Source organism: Sus scrofa, chromosome 15, assembly GCF_054392235.1.
Source record: "Sus scrofa isolate SSC_HxYL_T2T_F1_AM1 chromosome 15, Sscrofa_HxYL_maternal_Yorkshire_Landrace_v2.0, whole genome shotgun sequence".
Lineage (NCBI taxonomy): Eukaryota > Metazoa > Chordata > Mammalia > Artiodactyla > Suidae > Sus > Sus scrofa.
Genome location: NC_139397.1, coordinates 58,308,263 through 58,331,712, shown reverse-complemented (window position 1 = coordinate 58,331,712; position 23,450 = coordinate 58,308,263). Strand labels below are relative to the sequence as shown.

The 23,450-nt window shown below is 39.3% G+C and overlaps 1 protein-coding gene across 50 annotated transcripts in view; it reads right to left on the bottom strand.

Annotated features, from left to right (window-relative positions):
- The window catches only part of TENM3 (teneurin transmembrane protein 3), a 2,581,468-nt gene that overhangs the window by 223,778 nt on the left and 2,334,240 nt on the right, over nucleotides 1–23,450 (bottom strand). The gene's annotated exons all lie outside the window — the stretch shown is intronic.

The following is a 23,450-nucleotide window of genomic DNA, read 5'->3' as shown; positions in this document are numbered from 1 at the left end:
AGCGTGAAAGAAGGCCAGGGGTTTCTCACTGTATTGGTCACTTCACACTATTATAACAAAATATCACATAATGAGTAGCTTAAACAGCAAACATTTGTTTCTCCAGCAGTTCTAGAGGCTGGAAGCCCAAGATCCAGGTGCTAACCTTTTTGGTTCCTGATGAAAACCCTCTTCCTGGCTTGCAGGTCACCTTCTTGCTGTTCTTACACAGTGGAAAGGGTACCCTGGCACCTCTTCTCCTTCTTAGAAGGGCCCTAATTTCATTATGAGGACCCCACCCTCTTGACCTCATCTAAACCTAACCATCTCTCCAAAGGTCCTACCTCCAAATACCATCACATTGGCAGTTAGGGCTTCAACATGTGAATTTTAGGGTGATATAATTCAGTCTATAGCATCCTGCTCCTGCCTATCTCCACTCACGTCTTTCTCACATTCAAAAATACATTCATTCCATCCCAACGACCTCAAAAATCTTAACTGTTCCAGCACCAACTCTAAAGTCTAAAGTTCAAAGTTTCATTTAAATATCATCTAAATCAGATATGGGTGAGACTTGAAGTAGGATTCATTCTGAGGCAAAATTCTCTCCAGCCGTGACCCTGTGAAACCAGCCAAGTTATGTGCTTCCCAAATACAACTGTGGGACGGGCCCAAGATAGCTCCATTCCGAAAGGGAGAGAGAGGAGAGAGGAAAGGCGTGTTGGGGCTCAAGCAAATCTAAAACTAAGCAAGGCAAATTCCATTAGGTCTTAAGGCTCAGAAATAATCCTCTTGGATTTGATGCTCTGGCTCCCAGACTCACAGGAGCAGTGGATGGGTTCTGCAGCTCTGCTAGGTGGGGGCGACATCCCCAAGGTTCCAGAAAACCCTGTCCTAAAGCTTCACACAGATGCCCTCTGCCCTGGTGAAACCTAGGTGTTGGCCCTGATGATCTTTGAATTGCTTCCCTTTCCTGAAGAATAGTGCAGATCTGTAGACAAATAACTCTGCATTCCAGTTTTGTAGGATGCAAGCCTTCCTTCATTTTGTCTCACATTTCTCTGTTGGTTCAAATTAGCCTTGTCGTGCTGGTATAATCCCAACTCTATTCCTGGCTTCTGCTGAAATGGCTGATTAAGTCTACGAGTCAAACCCATGATGTCTTTATCGAATGGTTGTTCACAGCTACACCCTTGGCAGCCCCTGCAGAATAAGCTTCCTCATTCTTTGCAATATGGGTAGGTTGAGAATTTTCCAAATGTTCAAGCTCTGATTGCTTTTTGCTTAACAATCCCTTCCTCAATTCATCATTCTCTTTTAGAATTTTTCTATAAGCACTGAGGGGGAACCAAGCTGATACTTTACTACTTTGCTTTCAAGTCTCCTGAGTTAAATATCCAATTTCATTATTCAGAAATTCTCCCTTCCACAAGACATTAGCACACAGTTCAGCCAAGCTTTCTGCCACTCCAAAACAAGGATCACCTTTCCTCCAGTTTCCACTAACATGCTCATTTCCACATGAGACCTCACTATGATCGATTTTAACATTCATATTTCTAGCATGCACTCAAAACTCTTCCAGCCTCTACTCAATCCCCAGTTCCAAAGCTGCTCTCACATTTTTAGATATGTGTTACAGAAGCACCCTATCTCGTCACAATTTTTAAAATTATAGTTGATTTACAATGTTGTGCCAATTTCTGTTGTACAGCAAAGGAACCTAGTCATACATATATTCCCTTTCTTACATTGTCTTCCATCATGTTTTATCCCAAGAGACTGGTTGTAGCTCCCTGTGCTGTACAGCAGGACCTCATTGCTTATCCATTCTAAAGGTAATAGTTTGCATTTACTGAGTGCAAACTCCCTGCCCATCCCACTCCCTTCTCCCTCCCCCCTTAGCAACCACAAGTCTGTTCACTAAGTCTGTGAGTCTATTTCTGTTTTGTAGATAGGTTCATTTGAGTCATATTTAAGATTCCACATAGAAGGGATATGGTATTTGTCTTTCTCTGACCTAATTCATTTAGTATGAGAACCTCTAATTGCATTCATATTGCTGCAAATGGCATTATTTCCTTCTTTTATGGCTGGGTAATATTCCATTGTATATATGTATCACATCTTCTTAACCCATTCAATTGTTAATGAACATTTCGGTTGCTTCCAAGTCTTGGCTGTCAGCAGCACCCTATCTCTTGAGAGCAAAGTATGTGCTGGGTTGCTACAACAAAACACCATGGATGGCAAGGCTTAAACAACAGACATTTATTTCCCACAGTACTGGAGGCTGCAAGTCCAAGACCTAAGTGTTAGCTGACTGGGTTCTTGGTGAGGGCCTTGTTTTTGGCAGAAGCCTGCCTTCCTGCTGTCCTCACAATGGCTGAGAGAACTCTGGTGTCTCTTCTTCTTCTGAAAAGGGCACTAATTCCATCACAAGAGCTCCATCTGCATGACCCCATCTAACCTAAATATCTCCCCAAAGCCTCATCTCCAATACCATCAGACCAAAGACCTGGGATTAGGTCTTCAACATATGAATTCTAGGAGAATTCAATCCATAGTATCATAGTATAATATTAATACAATCATATTCCTAGGATGAGATTAGGAAATTGATAAGAAACCCTCATTTGACTACATCCATCCGAAGACTCTCTACCATCTGGTGAAATGGGGGCCCAAAATAAAAGCTTATTTTATTTAAAAGAATAAAAGCATTTACAAACTCATAGACCATTAAGTTTGCTTAGACACACACATATATTTTTGGAAAATGCAATCAATCTTCATATTGAGTTTGGCAAAGTACTTTTCAATCCACTCCACAACAGAGGATAGGTATCATCTCAAATTAATGTGTATACATCTACACACACACACTCTCTTGTTTATGCACATATATACACAGTATATATTGTAAATAACAACTGAATAATATTGTTATATAGCATGAATTCCCTTTTGATGGGCATTCAGGTTGCTTCTAATGTCTACTGAGTACTCATATAACTATTTCTTCAGGATATATCCAGAAAAATGAGGCACTAAGTCATAGGTCAACCGCACAGGTAATTCTGACAGGTATTGAATAAAAGCTTTCTTATTAAAATTTAAAAAAATTATCATAAGAAATGCATATGTGCTATAAAAACTGGGAAAAATAGAACTACAGAAAAAGAAAATTAGGAAAACGAGAAAACAAAAACTATGCATAATCCATACACTCAAGAGGTATTTTAGTTTTTTTCTTTCTTGGCTTTTTATTCTTATACAAATATAGTCACAACTGAGATCATACTGTATTGTTCTGTTTTTGCCATTTTCCATGTATCACCATGTCATGAGCGTTCTTCTACGTCATTAAATATTTGGAAGACTTTTTTAAACTGAAAAGAACTCTGAAGATATTAGCTAATTTTTAAGCACTTTTATTTATACACCATAAAGTTCGTAATTTTAAAATTCAAATTAAGAAATTCAACAATTTTTAATAAAGCTACAGAATTTCACACCCATCAGCCAATCCAATTTTATAACACTTCTATCAATGCTGTATTGAGTCGATCTCCTGATGTTCCATTTGTTTGATGATGAACTATAACCACTAAATCCATTTTGGGCAACAAATTTGTCTATCACTTCTCTTCCCAAGTGTATACAGTTGACAGCAAAGGCCAGACATGACAACCAGTTGGGAGTGTCCTTCAACCTAAACTATGCTTTCTTCCTATAAGTCCAGGTTTTTTGCACATAAATGGAGAAAGAGGTAATTTAGGAGATATATCCTATATTACCAAATGGAGAGATTCTTTCTAAAACACTGGTTTTATACCAAATGGAGAGATTCTTTCTAAAACACTGTCTTTTCTACTTGCATCTTTGCCCATTTATATTTCCTCTGCAATATGCTGTTTTTCCCATGGACATTGCTGACTCTTTTCTGTTCCCTTCCTCTTTCACTTGAGCAGGCCGTGTTCATTTACGGTGCCCTACTGCCTTCTTTCCTTGTGGTACCATCAGAACTGCTGCTATATATGTGGTGTGAGCCCTTGGGAATTGGAGAGGCAGCATGAAACAGATGTGATACTTGTCAGTTTTATTCCTGTTGCTCCTGAGAAACAAGCCTTTTGTTCAAGAACAGAGCAGGCATGACCACCCACCGATGGCATTAACCAGTAGGAAAGAACGGCTGAAACTGCCTTGGCTTCCCTTGAAAATCTCTCTTGCCTGGCAGAGTGACTGTATTCTCTTCACTCTACTGCTTCTGCTGGTATTACCGGGAAATCACCATCTGGAGGAGAAGCAGCAAAGGAAGTGAACTCTAGGGAAGAGTCATTTAAATGATTAAATGACTGAATCACCTTCACAGGGACTCCAATTTCAAATTAATGTTAAAAGAAAAAATTTGAGAAAAAATTGTGTAATATGTATTACTATTTCAATTATCCTTATGTTTTCCAGTTTTTTCCCTTTTGTTAGTTTTTAATGAATACAGGGATGTGTGGTGTGAGTATGTATATGCAATTGTGGATGTTTGCATTAAAATATTTTTGAAATTTTAATTCTAATAATTTATTCCTGTGCACTACAATGTTGCCAGAGATAAAGCTGTGGGTGTGTGCGTGTGTGTTGTATGGTTCTGTATTGTATTGTGAGGACAGTTTCTCTTGAGAGAATGTATGAGAATTACCAATTCTCCATTTCAAAAGTTAAATTTCAATAAAAGCACATGCTTTCAAGTAATTCTGAATGAAATCAAGCTTCAAGCGACCAGTGTGGAGTGAAAGTAACTTTATGAAATGAATACAGCAAAGCTTGGGCATTAAAAAAAAAAATCAACAGAAAATCTTAAAGTTTTAGTACAGGCTTCTTGTCTAAGGTACATATATTTTTTTTTTTCCTTATTTAAGGCTATCATGTTGCCAGCCTCTGGCTTTGCTACTACAAAGTAATCCTAGAAAGGCAGGTAAATCTGTTCAAGAGAAGAAAAGTTTGAATTCTAAATAGAACAAAGGATCTTTTGATTAGTGGTTACTATTTTATTGTAATTAAACAAAAGTAGCGAGATTGGCGTGAGGACCAAAGAACAGGGAACGCCTCATTTCTATGGCAACAAGGAAAATTATTCCTTTCAGAGGTTGCAGTTTACCACTTTTGACAAATTTAATTCAAATAATTCAATCCTGGGTACTATATTATTCTCAGGATTCATTAATATACATAAATGTAAACTGCTTTTAAGATATCTGTTAATGTAAGCACCACAAAATCTTTTTGCTGGATTGACATGAGGAGGGGTGATTTTCAAAAAACAAAACTAAGATTGGAAGAAAAAAGAAAGAGAAAAAAATAGAAAATGCCAAGCTCAGCATTGGACGTGTGGATTATTCCTATACATTGTAATTTTGAATATGATACTTTTCTTGAACAAAACTATCAATTTTGCCCTCTTTAGAATCATAATGTCTCAAATAAGGAAACATTAGGCTTTAAAACTTTCCTGGAAGAAGCATAAACAATGATTTATATCTAATAACAAAGCAGGGCGAGGGGTCTGAGAGCTCATGCTACAGAAACTCAGAATTATTGTTTACATTAGGAGAAATACTTTAATGTGTGCCATTCTGCACCGTATTATAATAAGATTAAACCTGTTATCTTTTTCGTTTTATTTGCACTGATAAGATTAATACCAATGGCCTTTACTGAAGAATTAAGGGCTACGGCAGCTTTTTATGCCTTTACATCCTCAATCTACTTCCTCTTTCTCAATTGATGTTCAGTATCTTTTAAGAAACAACATCTTTCAGCTTTGCCATTTTTATCACCTTCATCTCGAGTGCCTGCTGGCAAATCAGCAGCATGTCAGAAATGGGTGAGGAACATGAAGACATACAAGTGTGAATTTCATGAAGCCCGATGCTCCTTCCATGCCATATATTTTTGGCCACTAAAACACTGTAAGTACTTAGCTTCAACACCCCATGTTGTGCATCTCATCCCAGTAGCAATTACAGCTAGAGTCCAGCTGTAAAAACCTGATGGAGATGCTGTGCAGATTCAAAGAAGCAAAAGCACAATTCATTAGCAGTGCTTCACTTGTTTTCGGAAGTGTTTTCGCTCCAGGCGTGTACTGACAGGGCAGGTCATTCCTATTCCTCCCTCTTCTACACTTCAATGAGGGCAAACTACTGAAAAGTAACCCAGAAACTCAAGACTACCTCTGACGCCTTTTAAATCCTTCCTCACTACATTAAAGTGAAATCGGATTGGAGCCAGAGATCCAAGCCCAATTGCAAGTTTTTGTTCTTTCTGGTTACTCTGAAGAAATGGAGGGGTTCCCTGGCAGCTCAAAGGGTTAAGGACCTGGTGTTGTCACTGCTGTGGCATGTGTTCGATCCCTAGCCTGGGAATTTCCACATGCTGCAGTTGCCTGCCCCTCTCCATCCCCCCTCCCCCCAAAAATGGAATCAATTCATCAGGACAGAAGTAAACTAGGATTGCAACTTGGCAATAGGAAGGTAACTCTGCTGGAATTGGTCATAGTTATACATCTTTATCCAGAAAGAAATGAGTGTAAATATGGATGAAGGGGACAGACATCAAGGTAAAAGGGTTTCTGAGGCACATGGAGCCTTTTCTTGCCCAAGCACACCCAAGGGACACCATCAGTTCAGAAGTGACTCCGGTTCTCAGCTAGGGTTGGTGACAGTGCAGCAGCTGGAGACTGATGGGGAGAAGAAGAGAGACGGGTGCAGAGACAGAGAGGAGAGTGAGTCTGCACCCATTTGCCCTGGAGTGGGGTTAGAATCTCGAGGGTGGGAAATGGGAGACTGTAGTTTGAACTCCAACTCCCAGGATTCTCTACCCTGTGGCTTCTCTTTGGGCATCACTGGATGGAGACGATATGCAGATTACTCGATCAAAAAGGAAGACTATTAACACATGAATTAATAAAGCCTTGCCTGAGGTTCTTTGTGAATGATGGCTCATTTCTTAGCTTAAACAAGATGCTAGTCTTTTATGAAAAGAAATGAGCATTTGAAAACATTGATTAAGAGCTGAGGTTGGGGTTAGCAGATGTAAGCTACCACTCATGAAGGGGATAAACAAGTCCTATTGTACAGCACAGAGAACCATACCCAATGTCCTATGACATAAACTGTAATGGAAAGGAATATTTTTTTAAAAAAAAAGTGTTTAAAAGAGCTGAGTCCTAGCTTATTTAACAAAAATGTGAAAAATAAACACAAATGCAGAAATTCAAATACATATGACAACTAATTCATAGACAGTAACTTTAATGAACCTTGGGGTGCTTAGTTCACAAAAACAAGTGATTAGAGCTGGCAAAAGAAAAGTAGTGTGCTTTTATGTGCTTTTATTAATGTCCCAGTTAATAAATGTGCTAATCGTTTTGTGAAGTTTCAGTAACACACTTTGGAAATGAGCAGTTTGATCTTACTAGTATAAACAATTGATTTATAAACAGATAATCATTAGGGAGAAGGTTGAGTGGGAATGAGAAAGGCCATTTCATTTTACATTTTACTTGAGATGTTATGGTTTTGTTTTAAGGTTCTCCTCCACCCCCTCTCCCCCCCACAGACACAGACTTAGGAACACTGTAGAAAGGTAAGGATGTCTGGTAACAATATTTAGCGACTCATTCTTAGCACAGAGTAGATGTCTGATAGAATCTGCCTGTAGGAAGGAATGAATCATTGATGAAATGATACTGCTTCCAGGCTCACCTCATGTTTTGCTTTCTTGCCTTTCTTTCCTTACTTTTAGGGACTCTGATGATACAAAGACAGTGGTTGTGCAATTTTTTATCCAGCTCAGCCTGAGTCAGGATAACTAAACATTTGTGTCTATCTACCAGTTGTGCTATTCTCTGCCTATATGATAACACCAGGTTGGCGGAGTGGGGGATATCAACCCTTCGTCTTAGGGGAGAGAGTGTCCTCACTTCAATGTCTGCCTGGGATGTAAGGTGTGTGGTTATGATTCTCCAATTAATTCAAGGAAGTGTTGGCTACAGTGCAGAGGGAAGGGGAAGGGGGAACATTTGTAAACTGAGGACCTTAAACCTCAATACTTGAGTAAGTAAAAGACTTTTAGAGGTGAGTTGTCATTCTCTAGATATAAAGCCTTTCGAGATTCTTTAGAAAAACTTTCCCTTTTTAAATAAGACAATTCATGCTTATGAATTCTAATGACCAAATGATTTCACTAATTACTTTGTTGCGTTCAATTTGGAATAGTTTGCATAGTTGAGTTTGTAATGCAATAAACTATGCCTGAATGGTCTGTTTACTCCACTGCAAGTTACAAGGAAAACTCTTTTTTTCCTTAAAGGATTTGTCTCTTTGAAATGCACAAAATGGCAAAAAGCCAAGGGAAGCTGGTGCTTAAGCAACCAAGACTGAGCAGTGCCTGTGTGCATTTCAATCTCAGCCAACCGAAGTAAATGTTATTGGAGCTTTTGTGCTGTAAAATTGCTGCTTTCATGCTCACTGCATCCGACAATAGGAATCCTTGGTCGACTAGGAAAGATCGAGCTTGTTGTGCCTTCTAGCCAGATTTCCACATTCCTAAGAAGAGGCTGGAGAAGTGGGGTAAAACTTCTGCTGCCCTTAATGGGCCAGGGACAATGAAACTCAAGTTGGCCATGCATCTGGCTGGAAATAGAGACTAAACAGAAAAAAAACCATATTACTACTATATTTTTCATTTGGTACTGGGGCCTGGAAAGTTATCCTTTCGGAACAACTCTTTAGCGTTTGTAAAAAAAAAAATTAATTTGGAAGGGTACTGAGTTTATGGACTATATTTTTAATATTCCAAAAATCATAAAAATTTAAATATTTAAAAATACTAATTGTTAAATTCTATTTACATGTCATAAAATCCAGATCAACAGATACCTTATTGAATTTTGAAGGCTAACAATTTAAAATTCATATAATGCATGTAAGTTAATATGTGCATTTATTTTTGAGACACTGAATTTTCCTTTCCATGCTATTTACCTGTATGGCTTTTGAGTTTATATTGGTATTTTATTATTAGAATGTTCAGTCAGTGTTCATTTATTGAGCACCTAATATGAATCAACCATGGGATTTCATTTCTTTTTTTTTTTTTTTGTCTTTTTTGTCTTTTTAGGGCCACATGCACAGCACAAGAAGGTTCCTACAGGCCAGGGGTTGAATCTGAGCTGTAGCCACCTGCCCACACCACAGCCACTGCGATGCTGGATCCAAGCTGCATCTGTGACCTACACCACAGCTCCCGGCAACACCGGATCCTTAACCCACTGAGCCGGGGATGGAGCCCACAACCTCATGGTTCCTAGTTGAGCCACCATGGGAATTTCATTTCTAATGTTGCAGTTTTAAATGTATTTGAAGCCCCAAATCTAATTTTAAGCTACAAGCCATACAGATAATTTTTCCCTGAAAATTTCTGGAAATACTTTCTAAAAAGCTTCCATCACTACTACCAGGCAACTCAATTTTAAAGAATTACACTAACATAAAGTCTACCACATAGCATGACATTTTAAATAAGACTTAAGCAGCACTACCATTAATGGAGGGAACAAGAGTCACACAATAGTTATTTATTTATTTTTAATTTATTTTTTATTGTTATTTCCCCCAACACACTTTTTCCCCCAGTTTGATTTAAAAAAAAAAAGAAAAGGTCATCAGTGATTGTAATCAATTAAATTTATACCTGATATCAACAAAGAACTACACTGAACAATACACAATGATTTGGCACCCTGGCCTCCTTTAGCCACAGACTAATTCTACTAGAGGGGTTTGTTACTTTATTCACGCCTTTCCTTTGCATTAACCACACACTGTCAGCATGTTCTCACTTGCAGGGCCATTGATGTGAGCTAACTAAGAGACCACGTTCCCTGCCTTTTTTTGGAAGACCAGGGATGTTATGGCCTCCATCGTACGCTTGAGGCATAAAAAATAAAGAGACCACAATGGTTCCGCCTCCCTAGTCTCTCTTTTCCTTAACCTTTTAAGCTGTTCACTGCTTAGGCTTTAGAAAAAGTAAAGAAAAAGAGAAACTTAAATCATGATAGAGGAATAGGAAGCTTAAAAGGAAAAGCAGAGAAGTAGAAATAGAATTCAAGCTGCAACAAAGACAAATCAGACCCTGTGTCTGGATGAAGTGGGCTTTGTTTCAGAATTCTTTTGATTACTTTTTTCTCCATGGCTTTTAGATAGGTCTGCATGTTAACTGCCACTTAATAATCCTACGCCCTTGGGCAAGTTATTTAACCTGTCCATGCCACAGAGTCTTTATCTGTAAAACAGGTTAATAATACAACTCCTCAGGGCTATGAACATTAAATTAAATATCACACACACACACACACACACACACACACAGCCTGGAGAACTGGCTTCCTCATAGTAGGTGCCCAATAAACGTTAAAATACACACACACACACACACACACACACACACTAGTGTGTCTTACATTTCTCAAATCAATGTAGGAAATTTGGCTCCTGAAGTGAAAGGGTTTAAATAACTCTTGTTCAAAAGAGTCAAGAAACATGTTTATATGGTGGAGTATGTTTGAAGCTGGTCTTCCTCTCTAAACATGGAGGTTTCTGAATAGTATTTTTCCCCCATGTGATTTTTTTAACTGCACATTTCAGAAGAGTTTACATAAAACATGAATGGGTAACAAGAGTAGTCCAGGTAAGCATTTAATTTTAATTATCTGTGTAGAGCTATCTGGGACCAAGTTTCTGGATTCTAATCTAGTTGATATTTGGAAAGAGTTTTGTCCTTTAAGTGCTGCTTTTTAAAATTTTTAGTAGACATTTCTTTTCCTAGAGATTCAAGGATGCCTTTTCCAGATTCTTTTGGGTCTCACAGTTCCTTATTGTAGGTTAATGGGACGATGTCTTTGGATATTATCATGTCTACAGCATGTTACACTTTCTTTGGGTTGGCCCATCCTATGAGACAAGACTCATTTGTCACTCCACACCTCTTGATCTGTGAATAGGTTGAAATTATTCTTAGAGAAAGATATTCAGTTAAAGGTGTAGAGGACAATTTTCTCTGAGAACCGAAGGGTCCATATTCAGAGGGGACATGATTAGTCTTGTCTCAATCAATAAGGAAAAGTAGAAAACTACAACTCTTGGAAGCAATATGACTTACAAGGATACAGTGCCTCAACTAATTGTGCAACCATACTCTCAAAACGTTTGCAAGTCATCAGTCAGATGGGATGAGGACAGTAATACCTCTTGGCAAAAGTTGGAATACTTAAAGTGAGCAGAAATAAATTTTTTTTATATATTAGAAGACAAGCAAAGATGGTTTTGGCACTAAAAACACAAAAGAAAGAGTAATTAAATCAGAGATCAGGTGACTTAAAGAAATCAGTCAGTCATTTGTTATGTTTAAATGTTTCCCTGCTCACCCAAAGCATGAGAAGAAAAATGAATAGCTTTTTACCTGAGGGATATTCACCTTTCCAGGCTAATTTTTTTTTTCTTTTTAGGTTCCAGAAAGGTACATACAGCCAATCTGGTGCTTAAGATTGGCTATAAGTAACATGATACCAATGGTTTTTAAGAAGACAAAATTGAGACACTTTCCTAAGCAGAGACATAAACCTCAGCAAAAAGAAAAGACTGAATTAAGGGGTCTTGTGCTATGGAGGAAATTTGGCACCTGAAGTGAAAAAGTTTAAAAATCAGAAGCTCTGAAACAAGATAAACCACAAAACAGATGGACCCAACTCTCCATTTTCTTTGAAGGTTGGGATCCTAACCCAGGTTATCAGGCTGCTGTGATTTGAAAAAGTGCTGTAAATGCCAATAGCAAGAATGCCTTTCAACTCTAAACATCTACCTACATCTACCTAAGCCATATACAACTGAGCAAAGGAATGACCAACAATTTAAAAATAGTGTAGGGAGCTCCTGTTATGGCTCAAGGGTCATGAACCTGACCAGCATCCCTGAGGATTTCGGTTCAACCCCTGGCTTCACTCAGTGGGTTAAGGGTCCAGTGTTGCTGTTAGCTGCAGTGTAGGTTGTACATGTGGCTTGGATCTGGTCTTGCTGTGGCTGTGGTGTAGGCCAGCAGCTGTAGTTCAGATTCGCCCTCTAGCCTGGAAACTTCCATATGCCACACGTGCAGCCCTAAAAAGACAAAAAAAAAAAAAAAAATCACACACATACACATGTAAATATATAGTGTAATCATTACGGGGGTCAACAGCTTACCTTTAAGTTGATCCACAGTAAAAGAGTTTCCATTTTCTAAATGATTTGTTAAGATTATAGAAGTGAATTAGGATGTACTTATAACAGAGCTACTACCCTTGCTGTGAACATTTGTTTTTTTATCAATTTAATGTCATATATACCCTGGGATCAGGTGCTGACTTTCTCCCTAGTCAACCTCTACAGAATTTTCTGAAGGACTATATCAAGAATGTTGGACCTTCTTCAATCAAGATTCAATTTGGGGAAACAAAATATATTTTATGATGTACTTTTAAAATCTCCTTTAGATTCGTCTGGAGTACATTCATTAACAGGACCCCTATTAAAATAACTCACTTGGTCTTAAACCTTCAAGTCTAACCTAAATATCTCATCCTATCGTTTAATCCACTTTTTCTTTTTCCCATCATCATCCAACACTAGGACCATCCATTACATCTTCAAAAACAATGAATACATCTCCCTTTAGCTCTCTACTAAATAATTCAATTTTTCTTGAGCTTTCTTTCACAAGAGTCTCATTTTCTAGTTTTCTAATTAGCTTGGTGGCTCTGAGAACACTCTTCAAGTTTCAGAATGGTGCAGCAAAACTGAATTCTGGGAAATGTCCAACCAATGCAAAATAAAATAGTTTAAATATCACATAGCTAGATTGAGAGATTCTCTGGGAGGAGAAACCAAGTCTTTGTAGATTCTGCAACATACCAGGTATTCAATAAATGATGAGTTAATGGGTCAGCAATCATTGGAACTCAAAATGTCATCCACTACTGGAAAGTAAACCCGGAGTTGTTTTTTGGTTGTTGTTATTTTTAAGCGATGGTGGGGGAAAAGGAAAAATGTTAACACTGGAAAAATTTCTTCCAAGGTCCAAGCTGCTGAACAATCTTGCCACTGCCAAATGTCACATATTGTTTAACTGTAAACACAGTCAAGAGATGCAACCTCAGAATACTGCTGTGCGATTATCAAATTTTACCAGTCTGCATAATGAACAGGGGTCACACTGGGTCAGTTAAAAGATAATGGTACATGGAATGAATCTTATTAAATTATATTTATATTATTAACTTTATCCTTAGAGCATGAACATTATTCCTCTTCTTTAGTTCACTTCCTAATAGATTCAATGCACTCTGTCAGTAACACTGCTAGTTATCAGAGTTTGGAAAGTTATTTATTCATGAAAATTCACTTAGTTGAGTATGCATTTATCCAGTTTATAGTTATCCTGCAACCTTTGCTCTTACACATGTATTGAAATAATTATTAGCGTGAAGGGAACACTGTCAGAGTCAGAGAAGTTAGCTGGAGAGCTCTATTTAAAAGAAGGGGTAGTTTTATCATTTTTGTCTTACTGAGCGAGGAGGGAAGTACAATTACATAGAAAGATTTTTTTAAACAGAAACTTCTTAAATCAATTCCCAGCTGGCTTACTCTCTGAAATATTGCTCAACCTCTGGAGTAGCCGTTGAAACAAACACCCTCTCTTCCCCGTCCCAGCTCCTCAGGAAGTTTTTCCATTCAACCAACACTTCTTTGGTTAACTACTCTACATTAAGTCCTGTATGAGGTGTTGGGATTACAAAAAAGACACTTTCTAACTTCAAATAGTTCACATGAGGGGAGGGCATATTTATAGTAACAGAAGATCTTCCATCTATTCCTAGAAGTAATAATATCCTGCCTCTAGTGGTGAAAACTCAAGGAATCTGAAAGAAACTTTTTTTTTTGTCTTTTTAGGGACACACCCTCAGCATGTGAAAGTTCCCAGGCTAGGGGTCGAATCAGAGCTATAGCTGCTGACCTACACCACAGCCACAGCAACACCAGATCCTTAACCCACTGAGTGAGGCCAGGGATTGAACCCACAACCTCATGGATACTAATTGGGTTTGTTACCACTGAGCCACAATGGGAATTCCCTGAAATAAACATTTTAAGCAAGTTTCAGAGGCTAACAATTAAAGCCAGAGTAAGGCTCCACAGAGCAAAATCAAGAACAAATCTGCTTGATGTTGAAATTATTAACATCTGCAAAAGATGTTACCACCTGAGAGAAAAGACACAGATTAATTAGAGTAGGAAAGAAAATAGAAACTAGGAGTTATTTCAGGGCCGGTGACCGCAGTTATTTTATTCAGTAAATAGAGAGAAGCTATTGTTCAGCAATACATGATATTATTTTGCGGATTAGCCTCAACAAACAGACCTTTTTTATATACAGCTACTTTTCATTTATTTGTGGATCAAAGTATACTCAAATTCTTAAACTCTGTATTTAAATTTATAAACCCATTTACATATACATATGACCACTTGAGCTATTCTTGGGATTTCTATTTTCTGCTACGAATCTCATGTTTACAGTTTACGCTGACTTCTTTTACACTTAAAATTTCTAAATAATTTTATGGTCATCTTGGATAACGTTCAAAAGTTACTTTTTTTGAAATAATAAGTGCTGGGTCTGAGTAGAATTTTTATAAGACCCTTTAACTAGTTTCATATACAAGTAAGATTTCAATACATAATTATAGCCCGAAAGAAGGAGTCTCACTTTGATTTCCCACTACATCTTAAAAAACAAATTGCAATTCCTAAATTAACCTAAAACTTCTTATTTTCTTTGCCTAAATAGATTTCACTGTAGTCGGACTAAATTAAAAGGAGGAGAAAAGCAGATTTTTAATTAGACTCAAAGCTGTTTCTTTTCAAACTCTCCTTCTATCTGTTCTTAATGCCTTAAGGTTTTCAGGCGTACTTGACAGATTACAAGTATCCTATGCTGCTTTATACTATCTGAAAGACTCATTCTCCTAAAGAAGAATGCATGGTATTTTAAAAAGAAAATACTTCTGAAGGGATCTCAAAGGTGAAAATTAAGCAAAGAAAACACTTCAAAAGCAGGCTCCTCGGTGAAAAGTGCTGAGTCCTTGAAGCAAGACTCAAAACAATGAAGGGGCTTCGTCTGTGGTTCTCAGATGCTGAAAAGCCTAACATTTGCCTTGCAATTCTCTGCGAGAACTCACCTAACACATACCCCTAATCCAAAAAACACTAGAAGCTAAGCACTTAAAGAGTTCTGAAATCCCACAAGATGAGCTGGAAAACGCAAACACCACACTCCTCCTTATCCAGAGGGATTTTTATGCTATTACAGACTTCAGCTTACATACTACTCCACCCATCTTTTATCAGAAAAGAACTAAAGGAAAAGGTTTTATTTCTAAAAGATGAGTTTCCAAATCATGAATCTGTTTTTGAATAGAATTAATTCTTCAAAGTGAATTTTTTTGGTCTGCAATTTTACTTATCATTAACTTATACACACATACTTCCCATTTTTTTCTCTCTCTCACACACAAAAATAAGCAGACACACTTACACACATATGCACACACAAACCAGAATAATACACAGTTCTGGGAGAATTACAATTTTCCGCAGTGTCATTGGACACATTAGAATTGCATCTAGGACAGACTTATTAAAATATCTAATCTCACTTACTCTCCTGCTCATTTAGGTAAGTTACTGCTGGGTTGCAAAGTGAAAAAGGAAAAAAAAATCATATCCTCTCTGCTTTTCATTTCATAGAATCAGATGACAGGACCTTTAGAAAATATCATAAAGCAATCATAAAGACAGGAGCCTAGTTGCCATGGTGGGGACAGCCGTGGAGTGGGAAGAGAAGATAGACGGAATAACTTAAGAGTTAGAAGGCTTTCAGGAAGTGCTGATGCTTCCTTTGTAAAGCAAGACTGGCAACTGATAGTGACAGTTGTGATAAGAAAAATTTCAAGGCTGCTTAGGATAGACCTCCATGATCTGTTATTGGTATCTTTTTTAAGCATTAGAGGTAGGAGTGTTAACATATACGCCACACGTGCCATCTCTGGAGTAGAACGTCTAAGGCAGGTGACTAGCCCAAGAACTCCAGGATCAACAGGCCACCCACCAAGTTTTCCCAGCAGAGCTGAAGAAGCCTGGAGGGCCCCAAGTTCCTTTTTTTCCACTCCAAAGTCTTAGCAACCTCTGCAGGCATTGGGAAGAGCCTGTGTTATAAATGTGGACATTCTTCAAGTTTCTAAAACTTGTACGTCTACTGTGAATATTTTATAACTGTAAGTATCTCTTGTTTTCCTAAAACAAGAGGAAAACCTAGGTTTTGACCAGAGGCATTCTGAATGGTGAGTCATGGTTGGTCTCTTTCTCTAGTCCAATCAAAGATGGGAAGGACACATTTTTGGGGAAGAAGACGGCAAACGATTGGGTTTTTAAAAAAACCTGCTTGAGTGGCTACTAGAGGGCATTTTTTCTTCTCAGACCCTTACTATTTATTGGAATTCCATTCCATGGCAAGAAGACGACAATTCTCAATTCTCTATTTTTCACATGATGTAATATCTACATTAAGTAACAGGTTAATATCAGGTTTAAATGAACAGGTTGAAAATAAGATTTTAGTTTCTTACATGATGTGAAAAATAGAGAATTGAGTCAAACTATCAACAAACTGTCATCTTCTTGCCATGGAATGGAACTCCAATGGAAACCATGCCAATCCACGTGAGGTAGAAGTGGTGGTGTATTCAGCAATGGCATCAAAACCGCCTGGATAAAACCAGCACTTAGCAACCACTGCTGGTTGTCATGGAGATTGGATAATGGAGGACAGGGATGTGTATGTTCAATAACTGATGGACCAGATAAAGAAGAGGATATGGAAGGAAATAGCGAAAAAAACGAAAACACTAAACGACAGGTTAGGAGATTGTACAAGGGAAAGTGCACAGACTCATCATATTAATTTGAAGGAATGTTACTAATGTTTAAAAGTGACAAATTCACATTCATGACAACATATAAACAATTTATTAAACAGGTAAAAAGCACAGTGAGAAAAAGTATGACATAGCTTAGAAATAAATCTATAAATTGCAGTCTACCTTTCAGTTACAGAAAACCCAAGAAAGTCTGAAATTAAAAGCCCGCAGCAGGTTCTGGACTGAGGAGGGAGAGGTGTTTGCAAAGCAAACACGTACACCTGCCCCATTTCTCTGCTTTATTATAATTCTCTGCTCTACTAAACAAATAGGCAGATGTAGTAGCTACAGGTCAAGATCCCTGCTTGCTCATGAGAATTAATCACAGGATGTAGATCAAGGAATGGAAGAGGAGATGTTTATTTTATAAAAACATGCATATTCAAGATTTGGAAAACTAACACAGGATTAATTCAGCAGGGATCATACAGATTAGATTTTACAAATATAAACATGTTGCAAATCTACGGCTAAAGACTGAAATCTTATGTATTCAGACATGTATTCAGTCATATGTATTTGGATTCCAATGTAAACATTTTTTAAAGTGGTCTCTGCTAACGAGAGGAAGGGGCATGTGTGGAACTTTTTCAAAAGCAGACACTTCTTAGACTTTCTACTGACTGCCCATCAGTAAGGCCTCTATTTTCTGGATGATCTATGGACAAGTTAAATCTCTGGCAGGCTCCCGTATTTCTTTGCACATTTCCAGACTTATCTATTTTAGTTGCCTGGACGGTGTGGGTTTTTGGGAATTAAAAACTAATTTTAATTAACCAATGCAAACCACAAACAGGAAGGTAAATGTTCAATTTACTCAAGGAGTCAATGGATACTTGTAGGGCATCTGCTGTGTTCTACTGTGTTAGGTGTATAGCAGTGAACAAAACAGACATGGCCTCTGCTTGCCAGAGCTCTTGATTTTGCTAGAAAGAAAGACAAATAATAAAATGAAAAGCCCCCAAATGTAACTGTTATGAAAAGATATAAACTGGACAAAGAAGTGGAGTAAAGAAATGGTGGCCCCCATTTGAGTCAGGGAGTGAGGGAGGGTAACTCTGTGGGGCTGACATGTAGCGAGATGGAGACAAAGAATGAGGTGTCACACCAGGGCAGAGGGTGGTCTTGCAGGAAGGTGAACCCGACTGTGCCACAGTGTTGGGGAGCAAGACCTGGGTAAGTTTTAAGATCAAAGGAGGCCAGAGGTCAGGGGCAAAAGCGGAAGGAGAGAAAATGGAAACGTTAAGCGGAGGCCAGGTTATGCAGGGTCTGATGGGCCAGGGAAGGTTCTGAGCAGTATAGCACGAGGAAGTGGCTTTTGATTTTAAAAATATTCTGTGTGTTTGAAACCAAGCCAGGGGGAAGGTGCAGTGGTCCAGACAAAAGATGACAGTGAGGGGCCCAGACCCGGGGTGGCTGTGGAGATGCAGCCCATTTGGGAGATTTGAGATCTATTATAGGGATACTAACAGCAGTCTGTAAATATTTCACCTATAAAAATATGCATGGATTAGTGAATTATTACAACCCCCAAAGGCGTGTTTCCATGCAAAGCACAGGCACATCAAATAAATAAATGGATTTTTGTCTTCACATTATTTCTCAATTTTATTTTAAGTGTATGATAGAATCCCAGCTCTGTCACTGTAAAACTGGATGGCTAGCACCTTAGAAAACATCTTGGCTAAAAACACACCTATTTTATGAGGAGTAACCATTTGCTAGTAATTTTTATTTCTTTGGAGATTGTGGAGTAAAAGTTAATCTCTGAGGTGGACCTGGTTAAAAGAGACACGGCAGGAGAAGGTTTCTGGCACCAACTGTCAGATTCTCATGTCCTAGTTGAGGGCTCCTAAACTCATGTTCAGGTAAGAAAACTGATGCCAAGGGGTGTTTAGAGATTTGCCGACATCCACCCAGAGAAGACCTAATCATGCATTACAGCAATTTCAACTCCACCCACAGCTTCAATTATCATCATATAATGATTTCTTGAAAATTTTTATCTGGAGCCCTGACATTTTCCTTGAGCCACTCAGCTGCATATCTAACTGCTTACGTGATATCTCTGCTTGGATGCTGCAAAATGCCTTAAACCCAGTATGTTCTCCTGCAGCCCTTGAACGTGCTTTCCTAGTGCACTCCATGTCGGGGACGGCTCCGCCATCCGTCCTCTCACGCAAACCACCAATGCAGGCATCATCTCGGAAACCTCCTTTCTGTCACTCTTATATTCAACCTAGATTGAGAGCATCTCATAAATATCTTGTAGATATTTATGAGATGTAGATAACTCCACCTACTTATCTTCATTTTTACTAGATTGAGAGCATCTCATAAATATCTTGTAGATATTTATGAGGTGTAGATAACTCCACCTACTTATCTTCATTTTTACTACCACCTCCCAGCAGTCTCCAATCTGTGCTTCTATATGGTAGTCAAAGTAATATATAACAACAGTCAAAAAGATGCTGATCTGGTCACTTCTTTCTAAGCCCCGGTACTACTCTCTTTGCTTTTTTTTTTTTTTTGCTTTTTAGGGCCGCACTGGCAGCATATGGAAGTTTCCAGGTTAGGGGTCAAACCAGAGCTACAGCTGCTGGCCTACGTCACACCCACAGCAACACAGGATCTGAGCTGCATCGTTGACCTATCCCACAGCTCACGGTGCTGCCGTGAGGCCAGGGGTTGAACCTACATCCTCATGGATACTAGCTGGGTTCATTACTGCTGAGTCATGATGGGAACTCCTCTTCCATTTGTGGCTGAAGGTCCAAATCCTTACACGCAGCTCAACCCCGAGTCATGCTCTCCTTGGCTGTGCTGCAGCCACAGTGATTGTCTCTCAAACACGTCATACTCTTCCCTGCCACCTCCACAGAGGCTCTACTCCTTACCTGTCACTGCCTTCTTTCTCTTCCTCCTCTGACTCGACATGTACCCCTCCCACCTTCACATGTCAGGGTGGGTAAGAGTTCCTGAGTGGCTTTGTCTCAGAGGGGACTTTATACTTATTTGTGTGATCGTGTCATTGATGGGCTCTGTCAGATTATAAGTTCCCCAAGGCATGGGACTCTTGTCTGGATTGGGCCACTTCTGTACTCTCAGCACTTGGGAAGGTGCCTCATGCCTCGAGGCACTCCTCAAACACTTGTTACAAAATGGTATCGTCACACTCTTCCTTCAAAGACCTTTGGCCAAACAGCTATATTTCAGCCCATTCCAGTCTAGTCACCATAATGAATATGCACCATCTGTCTGTCAAACTAAATTACAAAAATACTATCGAAAAGTTTATATTGGACCAGTTAAGTCCTATATTGCTTTTGAGATACTGGGGGTTTGGTTCCGGACCACTCCAGAAAAAGCGCATACTGCAATTAAAAAATTTTTACAAGTAGATTTTCTTTCTTTCTTTTTTTTTTAATGGCTGAACCAGGGATTGAACCGTGCCTCTGAAGCGACCTGAGCTGCTGCAGTTGGATTCTTAACCCACTGTGCCACATCGGGAACTCCCAAAAAATAAATTTTTAGAAAGGCCAATGGAAAGCGCTTAAGAAGCCTCACCCAGTGAAAACCAGTTAAGGCACTGGGAAGCCGACAAAGGATGCACTTCCAAAGAGTGGTCCCATGAGCACAAGAGGGGTCCTTCCTTCCACCACAAATATATGTCACTTTGCATCTGCCTACCTTCAGAGAACACTGCTGGGCACCGGGAATCTGAGGATGACACCAAAGCACCAAGCACAGCTGAGACAGGCAGACAGACAGACCTTGACAGTCACACAACATAGATGCTAAGGAACGGGGCTTGGTGATGAAATTAATTGCAAGCAGGAAGGTCAGAATGGGTAGAGGTGACAGGGTTATGGACAGACAGCCTAAGAGGGAAGAAAGGTTTCAAACAAAGGCAAAATGAGACTGAGGAAGAGGGAAGGCCCTCAGCCTACGTGTGGAAAGGGCAGACGAGAGCAGAGGCCAAGAGAGAAGAAAAAGCCAAGTGCTTGAGTAGGGGATGGTCATATGCCAATCACTTGACTGAGGCTGAGAATCTGCTTTAGGTATGAAGGGACCACCGAAGCAGAAAGATACAGCAGCTGGTGCAACAATCGGTAAAGGGCTCTCAAGTAATAATGAGAAGACCGAGCAGAGAATGGTCTCAAGCAAGAGAGAAAGAGGCCCGGGGTGGGGCGGGGTGGGGGGGAGTTCCTGTCATGGCTCAGTGGTAATGAACCTGGCTAGTGTCCATAAGGAGTCAGGTTAGATCCCTGGCCTCGCTCAGTGGGTTAAAGATCCGGCACTGCCATGAGCTGTGGTATAGGTCGCGGATGTGGTGCAGATCTGGCATTGCTGTGGCTGTGGCTGTGGTTTAGGCCAGCAGCTGCAGCTCTGATTCCACGCCTAGCCTGAGAACTTCCACATGCCACAGGTGCAGCCCTAAAAAGCAAAAAAAAAAAAAAAAAAGAAAAACCAAAAACCAAAAAAACAAACAGGGGTATTTACACAATGAGAACTCATGTCCCACAATGGCAGGTTTTGGCTCATGGTGAAATGTATGGAACAGTCCTTCTGAAACTGATTTAAGCAGCCACCTCTTCTTAATCCATTCATCTGCTTATGGACATTTAGGTTGTTTCCATGTCTTGGCTATTGTGAATAGTGCTGCATGAACATAGGAGTGCACGTATATTTTTGAACGATAGTTTTGTCTGGAGAGACGCCCAGGGGTGGGATTGCTGGATCACATGGTAGTTCTATTTTTAGTTTTCTGAGGAACCCCCATACTGTTTTCCATAGTGGTTGTACCAATTTATATTCCCACCAACAGTACAGGAAGGGTTAGACCATGATGGAAAATAATATTTTAAAAGAATGTATATATGTATGACTGAGAGCAGAACAGAAATTGGCACAACGTTGTGAATCAACTCTCTTTTAATAAACAAACAAAAAAACCCAAAGAAGCTGAACACACACACACATATATAAACACAAACGAAACCACCTCTGACACACTTTGCTTTAGTAGGAATTCCAGACGATGCTGAGAGGACACAAGAAGGATGAGATGGGGAATGTTGAGAAACAAAACAAGATAGTCTCAGAGTAAAGAAATGGCAGCTAGGGATGGAGCCTCTGCATCACTTTATCCCCCTGTTCTGCCTCACAGTCCTGTTTCTTTCTAACTGAAACATCCAGATCCAGTTAACTGTATTTACGTCTTTCATTCTCCTGGACATTGCTATACAGTGTCTAGCACATCAATATTCTGCCAACTCTCAGGCTTTTAGTGAATAATCATTGAAAGCATAAAACATAAACAAGCAGGGGGAAAAAAAGAGGTTTCCTGACATACCATGAAAGAGTGAAAGATAATTCACAGAGCAAGCCAATGAAATAGCTAATAGTTAAGCAAGCTAAACTTCCACTTTCTGAGACTGGGAGAGGCAACATGAGATTTTCAAATATGTGTGATAAGAAGCAGTGACATCCCAGAAACTGCCATTGTGAGCTCGCAGAGATGGGACAGACTCCGTGCAAAGGAATGACATCTAAAATCACATGACAAGCTTATCTGTGTACGGAGCTCTTCTAAGGCAGACAGGAAAACATGGGAGCCAGGCCTGCAGAAGAGCAGCAGTCATTTCTGTTTATTTGTTCAGCAAGTCAGTGGGCTTTGTTTTGTTTTGTTTTTCTTGGCAGAAGGAAAGCGGAAAAAAAGTGCATGCTTTCCCTGGCAGCCCAGATTTGATCCTCTGACCCACTTGTGAGCTGACATCAGCCGCTAAGAAAGCTCGCCGGATTTCTAACTGGAATTTCACTGAAGCTTAAAAAGCGTGGCGTGCATGTTGGCAGCTATTTTGCTCAGCTGCCCAGTGGAGGCATCGGCTGTGACATGCCCATTCAGTGGCCTTGCAGCCCAAGTGCTTATCCTGGCCAGACTGCTAGAAGAAACACTTGAGAAGCTATTTCGATGTTAATTTTATAAGAATGGCTTATAAACCTCGAACAATTTTTCCCTGGACAGTGCCACTTGACACTGGTTGCCCCAGCACAACCACAAGTTACGAATTTGATCTGGCCAGAAGAAAAGCTGGCTGTCAACAGGAAACATGGCATGGAGACAGTAACAGAAACAACGGCTGACATGTGCAAATCTAATGTAAATAAAAATACACCATGTGCGTGGCATTTTATCTACATATTGGACAGAATTCTTCATTGTTGTGGAGTCCACATGCTATTTTAGAAAAATTGAAAATGATAATAAATACTTGTATAGGGTGGTTGTTGGTTCAGTCACTGTTCCAAGTGTTTCACACACATTAACTTATTTTAA